Raw genomic sequence first — 23,895 nt, forward strand, 5'->3', positions numbered from 1 at the left:
TTTTTTTTTATATTTTATTTTCTTCTTTTTTCTAATAATTAGCTATTAAAAAAGAAAAAAATATTTTTAAAGATTTTTTATTTTTATTTGTTAATGTTCTTTGTAAATTTTAAGTTTTTAAAATTTTTATTAAGGTTTTATATTTGAAAATAAAAATATGGATGAATTCATGGATCATAAAAAATAATGATATAAATTTAAAATAAATTTAAGTTCTTTAATGCGATAAAACTGACTAAAAAGTTTCTTTTTAAAAATATGGATAAATTCAAGACGTCATTAGCTGTAAATAATATTTAATCTGATATAAATTTGAGATTTTTTAGGTCATAAATGACTTTTAGATGAAACTATTTAATGAAATAATTAAGTTTTTATTTATTAATTTTTTATCCTGATTCTGTTCAATTCATTTTAAGTTAGAAATATTAATTTTTTATATTAATTTGAGGCTTTAACGGTTGGAAAGATATTTTGCAAAAGAAATGTATCCCTTGTTAAAATGCAAATATGATTCGTGATTTAAGAATTGCCAAAATTTAAGTGTGTCCTTTGTAAATAAATGAATAAAAGAATACTGATTAATATATAAAAGCATTATCAATCTATGTTGTGATTAAATACAATATGAAAAATCTATAATCCATATAAAAAATAATGAAATACTTAATTTTTTCATATTATTTTATTTTGTCCCAAGTTCATTGATTTATATGCTTCTCTTTTTTTTTTTTTTCAAAAGTTCAAACGGTAAATTAGTGTTTGTCCTAAAGATACCTCCTAAACAAATATATAAACAAGACAGCAATAAAAAAGTTATAATCTTCAAATGCACACTCTTACTAAATACAAGATGGAATAAAAAAATTTGGTTCCAAACTCAGAGCAACTTAACTAGTCTAAACAGCAATACATATTGAACAACAAACTATTTTATAATTTCCGACCACGTATGTTTTATATTATTTATTTCAATATTTTTAATAGATTTGTGTAGTTATTTATCAAAATAGTATCTTTAACTTTATTATTCTTAAAAAAATATGATTAAAATAACACCAATATAAAATGCAAATTAGAAATTTAATCATAATTGGTCAAAAAAATAATTTTGGGTGAATTTTTGGTGGAATAATTTCCATTAAAAAAATTGATTTATAAAAAATTGAGAACGCTCAATTTCAAATTGGGCTTAATTTGTTTTGAGGCCTAAGCAAAAAACTTACTGACTGTTGACTTATGACAGCCCAATTCTAACCCAATAACTAATTGAAACCCCCTAAACCATAACATTTCACCGTGCGCCAAGACTCGACCATCGCAGCAGACGCAGCTCGTTAAAAATGCTCTCCCGCTCTGCCTCTCTTCGCCAGCCTCTTCGCTTCCTCACTGCTGTAGCTTCCTTCCACCCTCGCTGCATCCCCTCTCCACCTCCGCCTCTGTCTGTTCCTCGTCTTCCCTCTCCTCTGTTCCCTCCGTCCAATTCCGCTTTCTTTCAATACTCTAAGGCATTCTCTAGCGGGCGTCGCGACGATGGTGGCGACTGGAAATTAACCCCCGAGGAGGACGAGGGTGGTTTCTTTTTCCCGGACAAGGGCGACCTTGCGAGGATTTCTGATGACGCCGCGGGACCCTCTGGAACTGAGGCGCTCAACGCTAGAGCCGGAATCACGGATCAATGGGGAAAGGGCTCCAGGACAGTTGATAAAGGGGATATTTTTGATGGCCTCGATGGAGAGACTCTGGCGAACGAGAACGGGCTTGGAGGATTAGGGGCGGAGGAGTAGGAGACGGCCGAGGGATACAAGCCATGGTCATTGGGTGACGATGATGAAAGATCGAGCCTGTTCAACGATGGCGATGAAAGGGTAGTCGACAGTAGCGTAGAGGATTTTGAGAAGTCGAGCGATGAGCAGAAGCGGCAACTTGAGAAGCGAGAGAAGGAGCTATTAGATATTTTGGAAGGTAAGACATCGCAAAACGTAGCCTAAAGAATATCTTTTTTGGTTCATCTAGCATCAATCTGTCATCTAGCATCAATCTGGATTACTTCTAAGCATGAACAATTTTCTGGGTTTAGATTTTTGTTGATTTTTTCCTTCATTATGTTTGATAGTGCAAGGAATAATTAAACCATCTAACAAGCATGAGTATGTTCATTGTTTAAATATCATCATGAGCACTCTAATTATCATGATCTGATACTATTTCCCTGTTATGAATTGTAGTAGACTTGCTACCTGTTATGCGGAACAAGTAATATTGTAACGTAGAATATTTCACATATGTGATGCAGTCCCTTACCTAAAAGTTTTTGTCCCCGCACATGCAATTGTCTAGTCCTGTTTTAGAAACATTGCTGTTGAGTATATCCACTTTTTAGTTATTGCTTAAATCCATATCCTTCTAAATATTTGCTACACTAACCTATATAAATACATATTTTGGATGATAAATGGGTACTTGAACTTGTCAGTACACGTGGATACCTAACTTGTTGAATAAAATATGCATTTATGTTCAGCCCGAAGATATACATAATTTTAAGCATAACTCAGACTTAATCCAAACCTGATTATTAAGCGTAATCAGGATGTTTAAATCAAACTTAAATGAGTTGGGTACCCACAATCTGATTACCAGGTACCCATTGCTATCCCTAGGTATGATAGAAAATATGAATCATGAATAATTTTTCAATTTTCAGCTTATCTTGATTAAGCTATAAGGTACATTATCAAATCACTTTTATCATTTTTCTCTCTAATTAAATTTGTGACAAAGACATCACAGATGTATGAATGTTGGCCCTTTTCCTTTAGCAACTGCAGATACAACTTCGGTTAAAATGTTGCTCCATACTACTATGGATATGGGATATAGAATATAGATATGCATATGAGTTAGCCTAATTGCCCTTTTGATGCCATTTACTATATAATTTGTTGAAGAACATTATTGTAAAAGGCCTTCGCTATGTCACCTATATTGGGTGCATGAGCTTATATAGTGAGAGATTGCATGGCATATACTTATGTCAGAATTAAAGTCGTGTAGGCTAACCAAATTTGAAGATTCTTAGGGGGAGTTTAGTTGGGGATTATCATTGATAACCTTGGTTATTTGTCCAAGGTTATCAATGATAGCCTTGTTTAGCTTAGATTATGATCGATTTTCAAGTAATGTAGCATCACTGCCACATCAACAAATGAGTTATAATCTGGGAATGTGATTATCTTGGCAGCCAAAGGTTTTCTACGATTTTGGAGGTTAATAAATTTTTTTTCTATGATTACTCTCTTATTTTAAAACTGAGTTAATTGAAATGTACCGTGAAACCTAATTAAAACTAAGTTAATTAATTCAATAAATTTTAATTTAAATATTTATAAATTTAAAAAAGATAATTTATTTTAAATTAAAAAATAAAATTAATAAATTATATTTATTAATTTAATGAATTATTTTATTAAAATAATTATTTTAATGAACTATTTTATTAATATATATTTATTTTAAATTAAAAAATAAAATTAATGAATTATATTTATTAATTTAACTAATTATTTTATTAAAATAATTATTTTAAATAATTATTTTATTAAAATAAAATTATCAAATTATATTTATTAATTTAACGAATATTTTATTAAAATAATTATTTTAATAAATTATTTTATTAAAAATATATATAAATTTATTTTAAATTTTAAAAAATAAAATTAACGAATTATGTTTATTAATTTAATGAATTATTTTTTAAAATAATTATTTTAATGAATTATTTAATTAAAAATATATAAATTTATTTTAAATTAAAAAATTATAAATAAATTATATTTATTTTTTATATATTATCATCATTAATAATATTAATTTAATTTAATTTATTTTAAAAATTAATTGAATAAAGAGTAATATGGTAAATGTTAAACTTATTATGTCTTATTTCCTTCAAATAAATAAGTTGAACCAAACAACATTAGGTTATGTTTTATACCCCATAACCTTGGATATGTGATTACCTAGTAATCATATAATCAAGGTTATGTATGATAACTTGAACTAAACACACCCTTAAAGTTGAATAGGTTCAAGTTATAAATAATTAGGTTAACCAACTTTGCTAAAATATGAATTCAGTTTGGATTATAATCCATATTTTCACTTGAGTTTTTAGATGATGTTATATTTGCGAGGTATCTTAAGATAATCGTCTTAGATATTGTACTATTTATTGGATAAATAAAATCATTATTTGAGTATACATTCTTTATGTATTTGATTTAATTTTAAACTCAATTATTGATGCCCACAATATAATGCATAATATGAGAGAAATTATGATTGGATTACAATTAGTGGGTATTTCTACATGAACAATTATGTACGTAATGAAATATTCTCTTGTCGATAAATTGATGAGATTGAACATCATTAATTCTGTGAAATTAGCATATATTAGACTCTTTGGTTTTGCCACGCAGTTGATCCTCACTAGCTAAAAAGATTAGGATGTTGAGAGTTAACTTATGGATGTTGGTTAAGGGTAAATAGTTCATTGGAAGTGATCTATCATGAGATTTCATGTGGTTCTATTAATGACTATGAAGATTTTATTACAGCTTGAGTGCAAGTTTCCTCTGACTTGAGGTATTCAAATCAAAGTCATAGTACACATCCACCTTCTTATATACCACGACAGTCATTTTTCTTCCAAAGTTTTCGGATTTACTCTTATAGTTCAACAATTCATAATTAGAAATGGTAGATTGCATGCTCTCGTCAATGGGAAAAATTTTCTCAACGAACTTATTCATAACATTGGTGTCATTTTGTATGCTTGGATCTTTGAAGTAAAAAATCAGATTTAACAAATAATCAACATAATGCAAAGGATTATCAAGCCTACTCTTAGACTTTTCATCAATAATCTTCAAAATAGGGTGATATTTTCTTCTTTTTTGAAAGCCTTTCTAATCTCTTTCTTGGCTTATTTAAGTGCACCCAATAAAAAAGTCATTGTGGACTTTTTGTCACCGTCAATAAGGTGTAAAAGTTTCACTAGAAGGATGAAAACATTCAAAGTCAAAGAAATACCATTCCAAAAAGAGATATTTGTTACTATTGCCTCTATCGCTTTCCCCTTCACACTACTCCTTAATTTTGTTTTTCTCCACTCCTCGGATGTAAACATGTCTCAATTGATCTTTTTGCCTTTAAGACTTTCCAAGGTCAAAAATGAAGTAGCAAATCTAGTCACTCGGGGCCTCACAATATTCATCTTCTTGGTATATTTCCTTATAATAGTCAAAGTTCTATGATGTGCATAGATGAATATTGTTATGGTCTTTGCTTTCTCAAGCATTCTGCTAAACTTGGGTAACCTTCCAATTGTTTCAAGCATGAGGTTGATTGTATGAGTTGCACAAAAGGTCCAAAAAATTTGAGGTTGTGTAGCCTTCAACAACTCCGCCGCTGCCATATTGTTTGTCGCATTGTCCGTCAGTATTGAACATGTTGAGGGCCAATTTCATTAATGCATTTTTTCACAAACTCGAAGATGTAAGCTCCGATATGTGCCTCCATGAATTCTTCATTATAACAAAAGATAAAGTGCCTAATTTGTAATTAACATATGAATTCATAATGCTACTCATACGATCCATCTATGCATCGGTCATATTGTACATTCATTTTTCATCCACTCTTCTTCATGCTTTTTTAGAGATAATTTGGTCCTCTCAACTTCTTGCTTCAAAAGTGACTCTCTTAGAAGATATTGATTTGGAGGTTTGTAGGCCGAGCCGAATTGGCCAATTGCCTTTACAAATTGTCTAAAGCTTTGATTGTCAATTGCATGAAAAGGAATCTCCACCTCATGAATCCATCTTGCAAAGTTCTCATGCACATCATTTGTAAACTTTAACTTTAATGCATCATTTATGTTTTGTTGTTTTTCTTTTTTTAGATCGATTGTAGATGCCTCGCTTATCAATAGGCCTGAGATGCGTTGACTTCTTTTTAGAAGAATCTCCCTCCACTTGACAATTATCATCTTCTACATCAACACCTATATTTACTTTCACCCTCTCTTCTTTTAGTTCTTTCACCTGTTTTTGCTTCTTATTCTTGCTATTTGCAAGATAAGCTCTTACTCTTTTTTATCTTCATTGGATGCTTTAGGACGTGCTTCAACTTGTCCCATAATATCCGCAATATGATGCTTCATCTGATAAATTCCTCCCTTAATAAGCCCCTTACACAATTTGTATGTGATCCAATCTTTTTTTCTTTATAATACAACATCCCATAATCCCAAATAATATCACTAGACTTTTGCTTTAATTCCACCTTTGGTTGTTTCTCATTTTCCATTAATCTTCAGTAATTAAATAAAAGATAAAAATGAGAATAAGAAATTGTTAGAAATATATAAAAGCTAACTTAGTATGCTGGCAGCGATGCAGCGATGATGGGGGCCGTTCTAAGGGGAAGGAGGTGGGTTGTGGGTGACTTGGTGGAGTAATTTATGTTTTGAAAGGGAGAGGGTGTATTAATATATCTAGGATTTTTAAATTTTATTGACTTTAACCGCCTCACCCATTACCTCGCTCGCCTTGTCGGCCGTCTCGCCCGCTTCACTCGCCTCGCCAGCATCACCTCATCTTTGATCGCCTAAAACACTGCTATAAGGTAAAGGAGGTGTGTTTGATGTTTGCCTCTTGCTTAGGCGACCGCTTTGGCTGCCATTTAGAACACTTTATAAAGTTATTCAACCTAATTTTGGAAATGAAGAAAATGACATGTTAGTGGAGGGGGGGGGGGGGGGGGGGGCGTGGAGCATAAGTACTTTAGTCCCTTGTATAAAAATAAAAGGGACGTACAAAATTATACAAATTATATGGGTATTAAACTAATAAGTTATATCATGAAACTTTAGGAAGGAATATAGTTATTAAAGCACTCGCCTGGTTACTCTTAGGTTGAATATCCAAGCGAGCCTCTTGTGCGTAGTCGTCTTATGCCCGCACTTTGTAAGAGGCGACAGTCACTCTTGAGGCACAATTTTTCTTGCCTTATTGAAGTGAGACGTACAGATATATATTAGGCCCAAAATAAGCTTTTTAAAGTCTAGTCCACACCTTTAATTACCCTTCTAATTAATTACATAACATGCATGCGACACTTATGTCTCTGCTTGTGAATGAAATTGTTGTGTTTTTGAACATGTAAATATAATATTTAAGGAAATATTAAATAAAATTAAAATAATTTTTTGTTTTGTGTAAAGCTTCATTTCAAAAGAAGAAATAGGTTGAAGCAAAAAAGACTAAATGATTTAGTTTTTATTAAGTATAATAGGGCTTTAAGACGTTAATATGTGTGACACTATGTGTGACACTGTCAACTTATTTATTTGGATGAGATAGACGATAGCAATGAATGGTTGATGGGGGATTAAATGATAATACTGATGAAGAAAATGATTTAGTATTTGATGATGACAATTTAACTTAGAATGAAGTTGCATGAGCTTTTTGGAGTTGGTGAAGATGCCTATAGTTTTACATCTCGAGTTTCATCTTCTTCAAAAAAAGTAAAGGATGTCAAAAGGAACTAAGAGATCTTCTACAAGTCAACTTATTAATGAAGAGGAAGAAGAAATCGACCTTGAGGAAATTGATGAAGATTCAGTTGTATGAATCTAAAACATTTGGTCATGATGATAATGATATGATTGAGGAAGATGATAAAGATTTTGATAATTTTGATATTTGATTTTATTTTTAATTTGAATTATATGTAATTTAGAATCATGTTTAAAAGGTCAACGATTCAAGTTATACGTCTTAAGAAAAAAAGCAACACTTACACATTGACCTAGAAAAAGATTATGATAGAGTTTCAAAAAAATTACATGGTGAATTCTAAAAAAGAAAGGTATTGATGTAGTATATATTAAAACAATTAAAAATATGTATGAGAATGTAACAACGAGAATGATGATATTCCAAGCAGATTAATTGAAGTATTTTCTAAAAGATGAATTACATCAGAGTTTTAAGTCTATATCTTTTTCCACTGGTCATGAATGAACTCATTGATGTATCTAAGACAAATTACCATGATGTATGTTGCTTGCATATGTCATTGTTTTGGTTAATGAGACATATGGAGGAGTAAATGCTATGTTTGAATTTTGGTTGGAAAGACTAGAAGTAAAAGCTAAGTTTGAATTTTGGTTGAAAAGAATAGAAGTAAAAAGTTTTAGACTTAATAAAGTAAAGACAAAATATATGAAATTTAAATTTTGTAGTATTAGACGTAGTAACACAATTGTTAAATTAGGAGATGACAAATTACTTGAGGCTGAGAGTGAGATCGTTTTTGCAAATGGAGATGCTTCACAAATAAGCTGGTTGAAATGGAGAAGGGCGTCAAGTATTTTTGTGATCGTATTCTACCTATAAAGTTTAAAAAGAAGTTTTACAAAATAATGATTAGACCTGTTATATTATATAAAGTTGGAACGTTGGGCTATGAAGCGAGCACATGAACGAAAAATAAAAATCACAGAGATGAGGATATTAAAGTGGATGTGCAGATATATGAGGATAGATAGAATAATAATGAGAATATTAAAATGAAAGTCGGAGTTGCACCTATTGAGCAAATATTCTAAGAGAATGGTATGGACACATACTTGGATGTCTAATAAATAATCTAATTAGACGATATAGGAAGAAAAAGACATCAAAGAAGACTTGGTTAGTTTCTATAAAATAAGATAAAATTCATTTAAATATAGATGAGCATATAGTAGAGGATCGAGTTCAATGACGTAAAAAGATCTATATAGCTGACCCCATTAAGTGAGATAAAGGATTGATTGTTATTGTTGTTCTTATACCATCCACACCTATTGCAACCCTTAACCCATTTTAAATAATTGCATATGTTCAATTAGTCGATGCGTTATATGGTAGAGTATAGATGCAATCTCATTTCTTTGACGCATGTTGTTATACATTATTCTTGATATAACAAACTTTTTCTTTCCTAAAAAACAAATTTTGACTGTGCATGCACACTCCACGTCCACAGATTGCATATCCATTATGAATGGACTCATATTCTGTACCTTCTGCATAAAACCTTGCAAAAGAAGAGACATGATTTAAAATGTGTGCAAATGCATCATTTTCTTGTTACAATTATTCTGTTGATGCTCAAAATTGGAAATATTCAATTGAGTTAGTAACTGAGTATGAGACTATTAGTTAAATATTTGTGATAAGCATGTTAAGATTGTGTCCTTTTTTGAGAGTGATGCTTCCTGGATGTTTTGCTATTTATCCTACTTGCAAATCTTTTAATATGAATTTCTACATTGTCATTTAACACAACTTGGCTTTCCTAATTTTTCTGTCATTGAAGATATTGCATTTCTTCAACTATACTCCTACCCAATGCGAGAAAGACTTCTTTAAATTTCTATTGGCTCATTTTGCTTGCTTTGCTTCGACATTCAAAATGGCAGGTCCAAAACATGCATTTGGAGATCTCACTGAAGCATCAGGGATCACAGATGATATGATTGATAGTTTGATTATATTGAAGGATGTAACGGGTGTTCCAGGATTACCTCCTCTTAAGGAAATACAAGAGGAAGCAATTGCAAAGCTGAATGCAACATCAACAAGAACTGAAATTGAGCGTAAGAAACAAGAGGAGATTGCAAAATCTAGAGTTTGTCAGGTGGATGAAAAGGGTAGAGCATATGGAACAGGGAGAAGGAAATGCAGCGTAGCTCGTGTATGGATTAAACCTGGTGATGGGACGTTCATTGTAAATGACAAGGAGTTTGATGTTTATTTCCCCATTCTTGATCACCGAGCAGAACTTCTCAGACCTTTCACTGTCACAAAAACTCTCGGTCTCTGGGATGTAAATTGCACTGTTAAAGGGGGTGGGGTTTTTGGTGAGTAACTCTGAGAATATGCGATCTAACATTATTGCGTGGTTATATCCTAAATTCACCATTCTGGTTTGAAAATTCTAGTTAAAATTAGAAAAATCACCATGTTGGATTTTGATTTTGCTCCCCCCTGCATGATTGGTGGATTTGGTTAATTTTGTCAGACATGATATTTGTATGCATTTATAATGCATACGATTTGATTCAGCTTGTCATATTCTCAGGTCTAGTTGGAGCCATCCGCTTGGGAATCAGCAGAGCGTTGCAATGTTGGGAACCAGGCCTTCGACCTTACCTAAAAGCTGGTAAATGCCCCAACAACGTACTGCCACCTGGCCGATAACTATTACACAGATCCAATGTAGTTTTCAGCATTGTATTCTAAACTGCTTTCTCGTCCTGCTTATGAATCATTTGTTGTAGATTGAGGCTCTGTAGGTGTATATACTTTCTTTCTGACTGATCACGTTGCATGTGTGGTTTATGTAGCTGGTTATTTAACACGTGATCCGCGCGTAGTTGAACAAAAGAAGCCTGGCAAAGCTAAAGCAAGGAAGAGCTTTCAATGGGTCAAACGGTAGAAGGTACAGATTGTTGTTAACTGTTTTAAATACAATTATACATGATCATGCTATTCATTTCAGACTAGTGTTAATATGGTGATGCACTCTCATTAGCAAGATTCTTTTTGGCCAAGATCCATCTTCTACTGAATTCCTCAGCTTCTTATTTCTGTTTTGCTGTTCAAATATGACAACCTATGCAATGTTGCTTTCAGTTCACCCGCACCTCTTCCATGCTTCTATAGCTACCAATGCTCCATAATCTTGTGGTGATTTAGTGATTAGCTTAAGCATGTTTTTTGCTCCAACGTTCTCTTTAATTTTCTGGTCTTTGTTTGAGCATTCTGTACACATGCTTGCTTGTATTGGACTTTCATTGGGGCCTCGCTTAACAATAAATTATTAAGTGAACCATTTTTTTTTGGCATTACACAGTCAAAAAAACTATTTGGAGCAGTCATATTTCATCATCTACAGTGTTATAACTTATTCAGTGGCACTCCTTTCTTGTTCCTATTAATCCCACCTGGACAAACAGAATACTCTCATGTTTTGGTAAGAAGATTGACATCAACAGCAAAACTTCCTGAATTCAAAAGCTATGGAGCGACAGGATATGATCTTGCAACTGACAAAGAAATTTGTATGGAGGCAAAAGGACGAGCTCTTATTTCAACTAGTATTAGTATGAAAATACCATTTGGATCATATGGGAGAATTGCAGCACGATCAAGTGTTGCCTGGAAACTAGGATTGGATATCAGAGTGCTCATTCACCCCGACTATTGAGGTGAAATTAAGATAGTACTTTTTAATCATTCTAATCAAGAAGTCAAAATTTCTCAGGGACAATTTATTGTACAAATTATTTTTGAAAAAATCATTAACCTTGATATTTATGAAGTTCAAAGTTTATCTGAGACAGAACGTGGGCAAGAGGGTTTTGGCTCAACAAGCCCGGAAAATTCAACATTAAGTCAAAAAATTAGGGATGTTGAATTTATTCAGCATATATTGTTGCCAAAAGAAAAAACTCCTCAGCTGACATGATCTGATTATGTAACGTTGCAGGAACTACAACAAAGGAGATCTAAAGGAAAGCAGCTTGTGTGTGCCCTTTTAGAGCAGCAACCATCTGATTCAGATCAAGGGAATCCATTGGGTATCCATGCAGGAAATGCAAGCCCAGGGGCCTCTGGACTCCGGTCCATGGAATGCTCAACGGAGGAACTAGATTCTGATGAAGATAATGATTTCATAAGCACACTCCAATATATGGCTTCTATTACTATTTCTGCAGTTGAGGAAGAATCAGATGATGAAGATTCACTTCCAAAATGGGGTAGAACTCCAAAACAGTCGGATTTCTATAATCCCTTTGCTGATGATACAAGGATATTCTAAGAGATGGGATACACTGGGGGAACCTAGTGGAAAATACGATTATGTTTCATATGCAATCCCTGAACAACCCCTTTGATACTTGGAAGTCCCTACACATCCTTCTTGGGATGATGATGAGCCAACAATTACAGAAGAAATACCAATAGATTCTGTAAATTTGGAAAATTCAACTAAACTGTTAGCAGCTGGCATGGATTATCCTATTTTGAAGCGACTAGCGGAGAAGCAAGCTGAAACTCAAGACTAGCATGTATACTCATCAAATACAACAGCTGTATCTCTATACAGACCAGCACCTGACGTAGCTATGGGACCACCAGGATACCCTCCAGCAAAGGAAGAAGCAATTACAGTTCCTCCCAATTTTTATACTACCTGGGAGGCCCAGGCTCGAAATATAAAATTTTGCAGAGGTACTAACAATGAAATGTGGACATTCCCATCAGTCCAACAACTTGGAGGTGCAATATTCGTGATCCCACCTCAATTGGGATTATTTCACGATGCTTTATCTTGATGGGAATCTATTACGAAGAATTTTGTGGCAGCTCAAACAATTACAGATCCCCGAGATAAAATAGAATTCATGGAGAACCTTCTGGGAGAGGTTGAAAAACTGGTATGGATTCAATGGCGAATGCAGTATCCAGATGAATATGAGGCATTAGTAACAGCAGCGGAAGGAAGAGAAGGGACACAAAATGTCATTTCCCAAATGAGAACTGTTTTCTCCATGGAAGATCCGACCCAAGGATCAATAGTGATCCAGGATGAAGCCTATAGAGATCTGGAGAAATTATCATGCAGTAATGTGAAAGACATCACATGAATGATTAACAGCAAAAACTGGCCGCTTGTACACTGGACCTGAACTATCAGAAAAGTTTTGGCTTAAAATGCTTGGTGAGCTTGAGAACCGCATCAAGGCAACATTTGATACAAAATATCCAAGTTTTGTTGTTGGTGTAATTCCTCAAATATTATTTGCTTACAGATTTTTGGAACAAGAATGCAAAGATGTAGCGTTTAAAAGGAATTAAAAAAATATGTCTTTATGTAGCCAAATACCAATTCCTGGCTACTACTAAAAGAACTAGAGGAAATATGGAATTCGGAGGTCAACAACATACAGAGGCAAACCTCATGAATCTCATGCGCGGATAGAAAAGCGAAAGCATTTAATCCGTAACAAAAGATGCAAGTGTTACTTATGTGGGCAGGAAGGGCATTTTGCTAGAGAATGCCCAAATGAACGCAGAAATGTGAAGCGAGTAGTCAGTTTTGAACAGTTAAATCTTTCTGATGATTGTGATATTCTTTCAGTTCGAGAAGGAGAAGACCAAAGTGATGCTATTTTCAGCATTTCTGAAGGAGAAGATGGCACTGAAGATCTGCAAAGGTCAATTCAGACCCTCACTCTCTCTAATGAATCAATTTTTATGCTTATAGGAAGAAGGGATGGTGGTTATAAACCTCAAATCCAATTAAATGAGAAGCAGACAATTTGCCAACATGATTGACGGCATAATGAACCAACACTTCCACCGCAATCCCCAATATGGACATGCTGCAGAAGAATCACAATGCAACGAGCAAGGATGCATTGCCCGAATTGTTTGCTCACGGTATGCAATCTCTGTGGTTCATATTATTTCAGTAAACAAGTTCCAATAACACCTGCAGCACCAGCCCTCTTTGTTCCAAACAAACTTATCCAAGAGCAACAAAATTATATCACTTAGTGTGAAGCTGAAATTGCACGGCTTCAGCGATTGGTGGCTTTCTACAAAAACCAGTATGAAGCTCTTATGATGGAAAGAGATTATGAGGAAGACTTCCAGCAAATGAAGAAAGACAAACAACCTTTGATTAAAGAAGAAGAACATGAAACTGAAGTTGATATTAATGAAGCAGCTAATGTTCTGCTAAGCAATATAACCTCTAAAGAAGGAGGGGGACCAAGGTTAGTGAGTAATATATTATACAATCTAACCGTCGAATTTGATATCCCAAGAATCAACTCTCAACAAACCGCTCAGTTGAAACTCAAGTAGGGTAAAATGTTTATTGGAGAAATTTTTTTTTGGATTCCTTATGCATATAGTTTTCCCATGGTATTAGGGGATGACATACAAATGATTATTGGGTGCAACTTTATAAGAGGTGGAGTCCGAATTGAAGGCAATACAATTACTTTTTATAAAAACCTCACCACAGTTAATACTCTGTCCTCAGTTGTGTCTGTAGCAGTTATTGAAGAATTAGACATGGAGGAAAAGGAGTATATTCAAATTCAGGAAATGGTGCATTATGGTATGGGACAATCACCACAAGAATTCAAGAACAAATTACAGCCGTTATTAGAAGCATTAAAGGAGCAAGGTTTTATTGGTGAAAATTCCCTTAAACACTGAGCAAAGAATCAAGTCATGTGCTTTCTTGATATCAAAAATCTAAACTTCACAATTGAAGACAGGCCTTTCAAGCATCTGACACCACGCAGAACAAATCCTTCTTTAAGCATGTGAAGGCACTATTAGAGATAGGAGTAATCCGACCAAGCACCAGTCACCACAGAACGACAACAATAATAGTTAACTCTGGTACTTCTGTTAATCCTAGAACTGAAAAGGAGGTTAAAGGAAAAGAACAGATGTTGTTTAACTATAAACGCCTTAATGACTTAACCCACAAGGATCAGTACAGTCTGCCGTGAATGCCACCCATCGGATAGTACTTACATCCTTGCAACCATGGAAGTTGATCTTACTCATGGGAGTCAAAATTTATCGGCGCGGAATAAGGGGATAAGAGAGCTAAAAGAGCTAATGAGAAATAGGGAGAAAAGATGGAAAACTCACAGATTCTTATTAGTTGCAGAAGTTTACAATCTCAAATAGAGTTCAAGGATCGCTTGATTCGTGCTCTGTAAGGGCTGACTGATCCTTCTTATATAGAGAGAGATGCTGGGTGTTCATTGGGCCCCATCATCACATGCTCTCCGTGATAAGAGAGAATCTTTACATTAGATTCTTATTAGCTGCAGAAGTTTACAATCTCAAATAGAGCTAAGGATCGTTTGATTCGTGCTTTGTAAGGGCTGACTGATCCTTCTTATATAGGGAGAGATGCTGGGTGCTCATTGGGCCCCATCATCACATGTTTTCTGTGATAAGATATAATTTTTACATTCTGTCACACACTGATCACCTTTACAGCTGGTGATCGCACTCAAACAACTTTAATAATTCACACACTCAGACTGACAACTTTAATAATTCACACACTCAGACTGACAATTTTAATAATTCACACACTAGCGGATAGGTATTATGCGTTGGTGGCATTATTGCTTGTCTTTACAGCTCACCAGAGTCGGAAGGAGGTTGTCCTTTTACTGGCATCTTCTACTAACTTTACAACTGTTTCCAGCTGCGCATCAATTTGCCTTATGGTGGGTAACCATTCACGCCACCAGTTGTCTTTGCCTCCACTCCTTTCTGTCCACGCTTGTAACTTCATGGAATGCAACAATCTGAGCTGTTGGAGAGCTTGGATTGCTTGCTCTGCTGCTTGTTGTTGGACTTTGTGCAGTTGTTCTGAAATTTGTTCACACTCATCCGTGGAGAGTCCTTGGTGAATACTTCGGCGAACCTTGAAGAGTTGTTGTTCGTCGAGGAGTAGTTGTTGGTATTTGTCAGAGAACTGTTGATTTCGATCAGGACTTGGGTCATTTGGTTCTGGGCCTTCATAGTTGGTTTCTCCTTGACCTCCTATAGAGCTGCTGCTACCAGCTCCAAACTGCTTAAAGTTCCTTGACTCGACCATTCTATCAAAATAAGAGAATTAATTAGTTTGGAAAGGGCATCAGCTAACTGATTATCCTTTCCTTTAATATGTTCAAATGTAATTGATATCCCTATGTCGGTAATAAAGTCCGTGAATGCCATCCATCGGACTCTTAAAGGTTTATTTGTAGAGGATTTGTTGAAGAAGCTAATGATTGTCTGACAATCAGTATGGATTACCAGCTCCTTCTTGTCGAGAAAGTAAATCTTTTGTGCATCCAGGGAATTCATAACAACATGAATTTCAGCATCTATTGTGAATTTTGGCAGATTAAATTTACCGCTGGCATATGCACATATTTTTTTTGTTCCTTGGGGATCATATTTTTTGAGTTTCCACTTATAGAAACCGTCCCATCCTTCTATGCATCCATCAACTTCGAGTAAAACGAAGTACTCTTCAAGTGGTACTTCCATGTCAGGTAGATTTTGCACAGTTTTCTTAAATTCTTGTACCAAAGTCCAGTCTTGGCTATTCATTCGTTTATCCCATGTTGGACTAGTCTTGGTATACAACGGGCTTAGTAATCTACCAAAGTTAGGTATATAACTTCAGGCATAGTTTAATAACCCAAGCAATGATTTCATACCTTTGGAAGACTGTAATTCTTCATTTCAAAATTCAGTAATTTTGGAAATAATATGGGGTTGCAATTTTATCCTTTTGTTTCCCAGTATTGCTCCAAGAAACTCATCTTTATTTTTGACAATATCTGGTATGGCAATTTTATCCTTTTGTTTTCCAGTATTGCCCCAAGAAACTCAATCTCTGGTATGACAGCTTGAACATGTTCATAAAATTCACCACAACATCAAGAGCTCAATACAATATAAAGAATTCATTACACAAATCAATCTATACGATATCAACAGACATAGTTCCAACAACCATACTTCAATACACATCTTATAAGCTAAAACCATAATCAAGCAACAAGATATGCAATAATCCCCAAAATTAAATAACAAGCATGCTCAAGTTTCCCATTTCAAACACTTAACCGAAGACTACACATGAGACATAAAACTTCCACAAAATAATCCTCACATTTCAAACAAACTCAAACCTTTTTCCAATTTCCAAATTCATTTAGCCACAACCATACACAACCGAACAAACCATTATTTGAACCGAACATCAACAATTGACAAACAACATAAACTGAATCCCATATTACCATTCTAATTCGACAATTACAGTATTAACATGTGTTCATGAATTCCACTTAACAATCAGTCAAAACGTTAATCACCAGCCAGGAAAATAACAAATGGGGGGAGGGTGAATTTTGAATTAAATCAACAGAACAAGCAAAAAGAAAGGAAAAACAGAGCATAAGAACAGGTGACAATGGTGAAAGAATTAGGGTTCTTCCCTCTCCAAACGGCACAGAACAGAACACTCAACAAATTCGGGTTGTAAGCACCCATGGGACAATGGACCTTGTTGGAGAACCCTCACAGCTTGACACAACCGGAGAAGATGAAGATTCGAGTCCTCAGCTGCTGGTCTGATGCCCTGTTGAAACCACAGACAAAACATCAGGAAAAGGAATTGAAATTCAACCATTACCTTGCCCCATTTCCGGTGATGGCGGTGGCGAAGACGACGGAATCCTTTGCTGAACCACAGACAGAGTCCGGTGATTCCCCGCTGAACCACAGACGGAGCCCGATAAGTTCTGGTGCTTCTGAGGAGGCGGATGAGGGAGCTGTCGGCCACCGACCACCGACCACCGACCACCGACGTTGGAGAACCCTCACAACGGCGGAAGCCAGACGACAGAGGAAGGGAGAAGGAGAACTGTCGGAGCTCTCGGTAGAAACCCTCAGCGGCGTCGATGCTCGTCAACCGGAGGTAGCTGAGTCCTTGCTTTGCGCTGATCGGAAGGAGGAAGGGGACAGCATAGCGCGCGATGGGGCTCGGGACCGCGGCGGTGACGAGGAGAAGAGAAATGCACAGTGTTCGCGATTTTGGGATCGCGAGTGAGCCCCCCCCCCCCCCCCCCCCCCCCCCCCCCCCCCCCCGACTTTGTGAACCGGCGATTGTCTTTTACCCTAGCATTGAACCGACGATTTGAGCTGAACCGACGATTTGAGCTGAACCGAACCGGCAAATGCAATTGAACCAATTTAAACAAGGTGGGTCGGCTTAAATGGATTTGGGCTGGCTGGATTTGATTCAATTTTTAGCCCAAATTAGAACCTGATTGATCCACTTTGAATCTGATTTGATCTGGACTCGAGCCAAGATTGATTTCCTTCAAATTTAATTTCCTGCAAAAATCAAGTGCACAAATTAATATCCATAAATTTCCATAATTTAATGTAAATTGCAATAAAGACCATAAATTCATCCAAAATAAAGAAATAACCCAAAATCCCTATTTATGATTTAAAATGCGGTCCAAACCGGTCCAATCTAACCCTAATCTATCCGATCAAATAGCCACTTATCAATCATCAAATCTTTGGTACCTTCAAAATATTTGTCCATTTTTTGTTGGAAGATGGCAGGAGCATTCTTTAATCCGAATGGTATTACAAGCCACTCATATAAACCATCAGGTCCCCAAAAAGCTGTTCAGGGTTTAGATTCTGGATGCATTGTTACTTGATGAAACCCACTCTTTAGGTCAAATTTTGAATAAATTCTGCTACTGCTTACCTTCTGAAGAATGGTATTAATTCCTGGTAGACTGTACTGATCCTTGTGGGTTAAGTCATTACGTCGTTTATAGTTAAACATCATCTGTTCTTTCCCTTTAACCTCCTTTCTAGTTTTGGGATTAATAGAAGTACCAGAGCTGACTATTATTGTTTTGGTTCTGTGGCGATTGGTGTTTGGTCGGATTACTCCTATCTCTAATAGTGCCTTCACATGCTTAGAGAAGGATTCCTTCTGTTGTGATGTCAGATGTTTGAGAGGCCTGTCTTCAATTGTGAAGTCTGGATTTTTTATATCAAGGTAGCACATGACTTGATTCTTTGCCCAGTGTTTAAGGAAATTTTCACCAATAAAACCTTGCTCCTTTAATGCATCTAATAACGACTGTAATTTGTTCTTGAATTCTTGTGGTGATTGTCCCATACCATAATGCACCATTTCTTGAATTTGAATATACTTCTCTTCCTCCATGTCTAATTCTTCAATAACTGCTACAGACACAACTGAGGACAGAATATTAATTGTGGTAAGGTTTTTATAAAAAGTAACCGTATTGCCTTCAATTCGGATTCCACCATACATAGCTCTTATAAAGTTGTACCCAATAATCATTTGTATGTCATCCCCTAATATAATGGGAAAACTATGTGTAAGGAATCCGAAAGAAATTTCATCCAATGAACATTTTACCCTGCTTGAGTTTCAACCGAGCGGTTTGTTGAGAGTTGATTCCGTTGAACTGAACCACAAATGCATTTTCTTCAAGAGCTTCCTTAGGAGTTGACTTTTGGTTTACATAGCATGTAATACCTCCCGTGTCCAGAATAGCTCGCAGTGTAAATTTTGAGACTTTTGGGATATCAAATTCGATGGTTAGATTGTATAACATATTATGCACTAACCTTGGTCCCCTTCCTTCTTTAGAGGTTATATTGCTTAGCAGAACATTAGCTACTTCATTAATATCAACTTCAGCTTCATGTTCTTCTTCTTCAATCAAACATTGTTTGCCTTTCTCCATTTGCTAGAAGTCTTCCTCAAAATTGCTTTCCATCATAAGAGCTTCATACTGGTTTTTGTAGAAAGTCACCTCTCTTTGAAGCCGTGCAATTTCGGCTTCACACCAAGTGATATAATTTTGTTGCTCTTGGATAAGTTTGTTTGGAACAAAGAGGACTGGTGCTGCAGGTGTTACTGAAACTTATTTATTGAAATAATATGGACCATAGAGATTGCATACCATAAGCAAGCAATTCGGGCAATGCATCCTTGTTCGTTGCATTGTGATTCTTTTGCAACATGTGCATACTGGGGATTGCGGTGGAATTATTGGTTCATTATGCCGCCAATCATGCTGACAAATTGCTTGCTTCTCATTTAATTGGATTTGAGGTTTATAACCTCCATCCCTTCTTCTTATAAGCATAAAAATAGATGATAAATCCAAGTCATGGACTCAATCCCTGGGGGTGGCCGACCCGGTCTCACGGAAGTTTCCCACCGACCACCAGGGTAAATCAGGAAGCGCATACGGCGGTCAATTCAGATGTCCAGCATCCTTTGATTCATTAGAGAGAGTGAGGGTCTGAATTGACTTTTTGCAGATCTTCAGTGTCATCTTCTCCTTCAGAAATACTGAAAATAGCATTGCTTTGGTCTTTTCATTCTCGAACTGAAAGAATATCACAATTATTAGAAAGATTTAACTGTTCAAAAATGGCTACTCGCTTCACGTTTCTGCATTCATTTGGGCATTCTCTAGCAAAATGCCCTTCCTGCCCACATAAGTAACACTTGCATCTTTTGTTACGGATTAAATGCTCCGTCTTTTCTATCCACGCATGAGATTCATGAGGTTTGCCTCTCTATGTTGTTGACCTTCGAATTCCATATTTCCTTTGGTTCTTTTGGTAGTAGTCAGGAATTGGTATTTGGCTACAAAAAGACAGATTTTTTAATTCCCTTTTGAGCGCTGCATCTTTGCATTCTTGTTTCAAAAATTCGTAAGCAAATAATATTCGAGGAATTACACCGACAATCGAACTTGGGTATTTTGTATCAAATGTTGCCTTGATGCGGTTCCCAAGCTCACCGGGCATTTTAAGCCAAAACTTTTCTGATAGTTCAGGTCCAGTGTACAAGCAGCTAGTTTTTGCTGCTATCTTCATGTAATCATTCATATACTGAATTATGTCTTTCACATTACTGCATGATAATTTCTCCAGATCTCTATAGGCTTCATCCTGGATCACTGTTGATCCTTGGATCGGATCTCAGTTCTCATTTGGGAAAGGACATTTTGTGCCCCTTCTCTTCCTTCGGCTGTTGTTACTAACGCCTCATATTCATCTGGATACTGCATTCGTCATTAGATCCATACTAGTTTTTCAACCTTTCCCAGAAGGTTCTCCATGAATTCTATTTTGTCTCGAGGATCCGTAATTGTTTGAGTTGCCACAAAATTCTTCGTAATAGATTCCCATCGAGAAAAAACATCGTGAAATAATTCCAGTTGGGGTGGGATCACGAATATTGCACCTCCATGTTGTTGGGCTGATGGGAGTGTCCACATTTCATTCACAAAATTTTATATTTCGAGTCTGGGGCTCCTGGGTAGTGTAAAAATTGGGAAGAATTGTATTTGCTTCTTCCCTTCCTGGAGGGTATCCTGGTGGTCCCATAGCTACATCAGGTGTTGGTCTGTATGGAGATACAACTATTGTATTTGATGAGTATACATGCTGGTCTTGAGTTTCAGCTTGCTTCTTCGCTAGTCGCTTCAAAATAGGATAATCCATGCCGACTGCTAACAGTTCAGTTGAATTTTCCAAATTTACAAAATCTGCTAGTATTTCTTCTGTAATTGTTGGCTCATGATCATTCCAAGAAGGATTTATAGGGACTTCCCAATACCAAGGGGGTTGTTCAGGGATTGCATATGAAACATAATAATCATATTTTCCACTGGGTTCCCCTAATGTATCCCATCTCTTAGAATTCCTTGTATCATCAACAAAGGGATTATAGAAATCCGACTATTTTGGAGTTCTGCCCCATTTTGGGGGTGAATCTTCATCATCTAATTCTTCCTTAATTGCAAGAATAGTAATAGAAGCCATATATTGGAGTGGAGAAATGATAGACTGCATAAAAATGCAGCATAAAATTCTAGCATGACACACACTACATGGAGGTGGGACCCAAGCCTATAGTGTGTCATGTTAAAATTTCATGCTGCATTTTCATGCAGTCTATCATTTCTCATTGGAGTGTGCTTATGAAATCATCATTTTCATCAGAATCTAGTTCCTCCGTTGAGCATTCCATGGACTGGAGTGCTGAGGCCCCTGGGCTTGCATTTCCTGCATGGATACTCAATGGATTCCCTTGACCCGATTCAGATGGTTGCTGTTCTAAAAGGGCACACACAAGCTGCTTTCCTTTAGATCTCCTTTGTTATAGTTCCTACAACGTTACATAATTAGATCGTGTTAGCTGAGGAGTTTTTTCTTTTGGTAACAATATGTTCTGAATAAATTCAACATCCCCGGTTTCTTGACTTGATGTTGAATTTTCCTGGCTTGTTGAGCCAAAACTCTCTTGCCCACGTTCTGTCTCAGATAAACGTTGAACTTCATAAATATCAGGGTTGGTGATTTTTTCAAAAATAATTTGTGCAAAAAATTGCCCCTGAGAAATTTTGACTTCTTGATTAGAATGATTAAAAAGTACTATCTTAATTTCACCTCGATAGTGGGGGTCAACGACACCTGCTCCGACATCCAATCCTAGTTTCCAGGCAACACTTGATCGTGTTGCAATTCTCCCATAGGATCCAAATGGTATTTCCATACTAATATCAGTTGAAATAAGAGCTCGTCCTTTTGCCTCTATACAAACTTCTTCGTCAGTTGCAAGATCATATCCTGCAGCTCCAGAGCTTTTATATTCAGAAAATTTTGCTGTTGGTGCCAATCTTTTTACCAAAACATGGGGGTGTTCTGTTTGTCCAGGTGGGATTTGCATAATTTCCTCCATTTCCTTCTGGACATCTTCATGTTCCTGTTTTAATGAATTAAAAAGACTATTTAGCTCAAGGAGTACTGCAATGATATGTGATAACCTGGGTTCCTCCTCTTGAATTTCCTCATCCCGCTGGTTGAAATTAAGAGGTTCCGGGGTGCGAGCTGCAACATAATTCTGAAAACTCAGGGCTATACTTTCTTCGAGTAAGTTTCTTGAGTTTACTTCAGTCGGTTGCATCGGGATTTTGATTCTTGCAGGCCTGATGACCCAATCAAGCCCTTGCAATGCTGTTGTGAATACCTTCGTCCGGGTAGAGCACGGACTCCATGACTTGCTAAATAATCCACTACTCCCTGTATCTCATAGGCAAAGCTCACGTTTGGAGTGTTAGAAAGACGTCCCACCATTCCTCTTGTAATTAAGAGGTTTGCTTCACTATTCCTCCATTGTTCATATCCTCATGTTAATATAGAAATTTGGATATTCCTGAAAAAGTCACTAATAGACATCATAATATCAGGTATGATATATACTAGTTGACTCCCATGAGTTAGATCAATTTCCATGGTTGCAAGGATTGACTGGTCACCCAACCATATGTTGTCTCTGACAACAATGAGGGTCATAGTCCCCTCTGCTTGTCGATGGAGTATTTAAATACGCACTTGTAGAATGCCAGCATGTATATATTTCATCCTACTTTGTTGTAGCTGGTTATGACTTTCTTCTTGGATGAACATCCTGTCTTGCTGGTTGTTATCAACATAGAGTAGGACTTTTTTTATCTGTGTACATACACTTTATGGTGTATATCATCTCTTCGTGAATGATAAAGTACCTCAGTTGGTACAAGAGCGGCACGTTCCTGCATAGAAAGTTGTAGTTGAACTTGCGGGTCAATCTGTTGCTCCAAAGTGTAATTAGGAGTTGTTCCTCCTGTCAGCCGCCTTCCCAGTCTTTGAATTGCTTGTTGGGTATTATGGAGTCTTCGTTGGGTGCGCCTGTATTCCCGAATTTGATCCTCAAAGAGAGGAGTTTGTGATGGTGGTTGATGCTCTTGGATGGTTCCAGATGCCATTCTTGAGCTTTTCCTGTTCTTCTTTTAAAATAACGTAATAATCTTTAAATACACGAAGTTTACCTCTCCTTTCTTTTAGCTTCTCAGCAGGGCCTAAGGATAACTTCTGGAGTTTGTTAATTAAATCGTCAGGAATACCAGAAGGAGATTTTCCTTCCTTTTGTAATTCCAGAATTGTTTTAAGATCAGTCTGGATGTCTCTTAAAGTTTCAGCAATCAAAACGATAAGTTAGAGTTGAGTATTATTTTGTTTGAGAATAACACTACTAGTTGTGAAAATATAATCACTTGGTTTAGCAAAACCAATAGAGAGTGGTTTAAGGGAT

The 23,895-nt window shown here is 36.0% G+C and overlaps 5 pseudogenes; 2 read left to right on the forward strand and 3 right to left on the reverse strand.

Annotated features, from left to right (window-relative positions):
• The first annotated feature begins 1,334 nt into the window (after positions 1 to 1,334).
• On the forward strand, positions 1,335 to 10,795 carry LOC141832295 (small ribosomal subunit protein uS9m-like; annotated as a pseudogene).
• Positions 10,796 to 11,754: 959 nt separating this feature from the next.
• LOC141831701 (uncharacterized) lies at positions 11,755 to 13,037 on the forward strand (annotated as a pseudogene).
• Positions 13,038 to 15,467: 2,430 nt separating this feature from the next.
• On the reverse strand, positions 15,468 to 19,486 carry LOC141831702 (uncharacterized; annotated as a pseudogene).
• Positions 19,487 to 20,330: 844 nt separating this feature from the next.
• LOC141831703 (uncharacterized) lies at positions 20,331 to 21,522 on the reverse strand (annotated as a pseudogene).
• A 408-nt stretch (positions 21,523 to 21,930) lies between these two features.
• LOC141831705 (uncharacterized) lies at positions 21,931 to 23,362 on the reverse strand (annotated as a pseudogene).
• Positions 23,363 to 23,895: the final 533 nt, after the last annotated feature.

The sequence above is a fragment of the Curcuma longa genome, chromosome 7 (genome assembly GCF_044706935.1).
Source record: "Curcuma longa cultivar G26 ecotype Majalengka, Jawa Barat chromosome 7, ITB_CL_G26_1.1, whole genome shotgun sequence".
In the NCBI taxonomy this organism is placed as follows: domain Eukaryota; kingdom Viridiplantae; phylum Streptophyta; class Magnoliopsida; order Zingiberales; family Zingiberaceae; genus Curcuma; species Curcuma longa.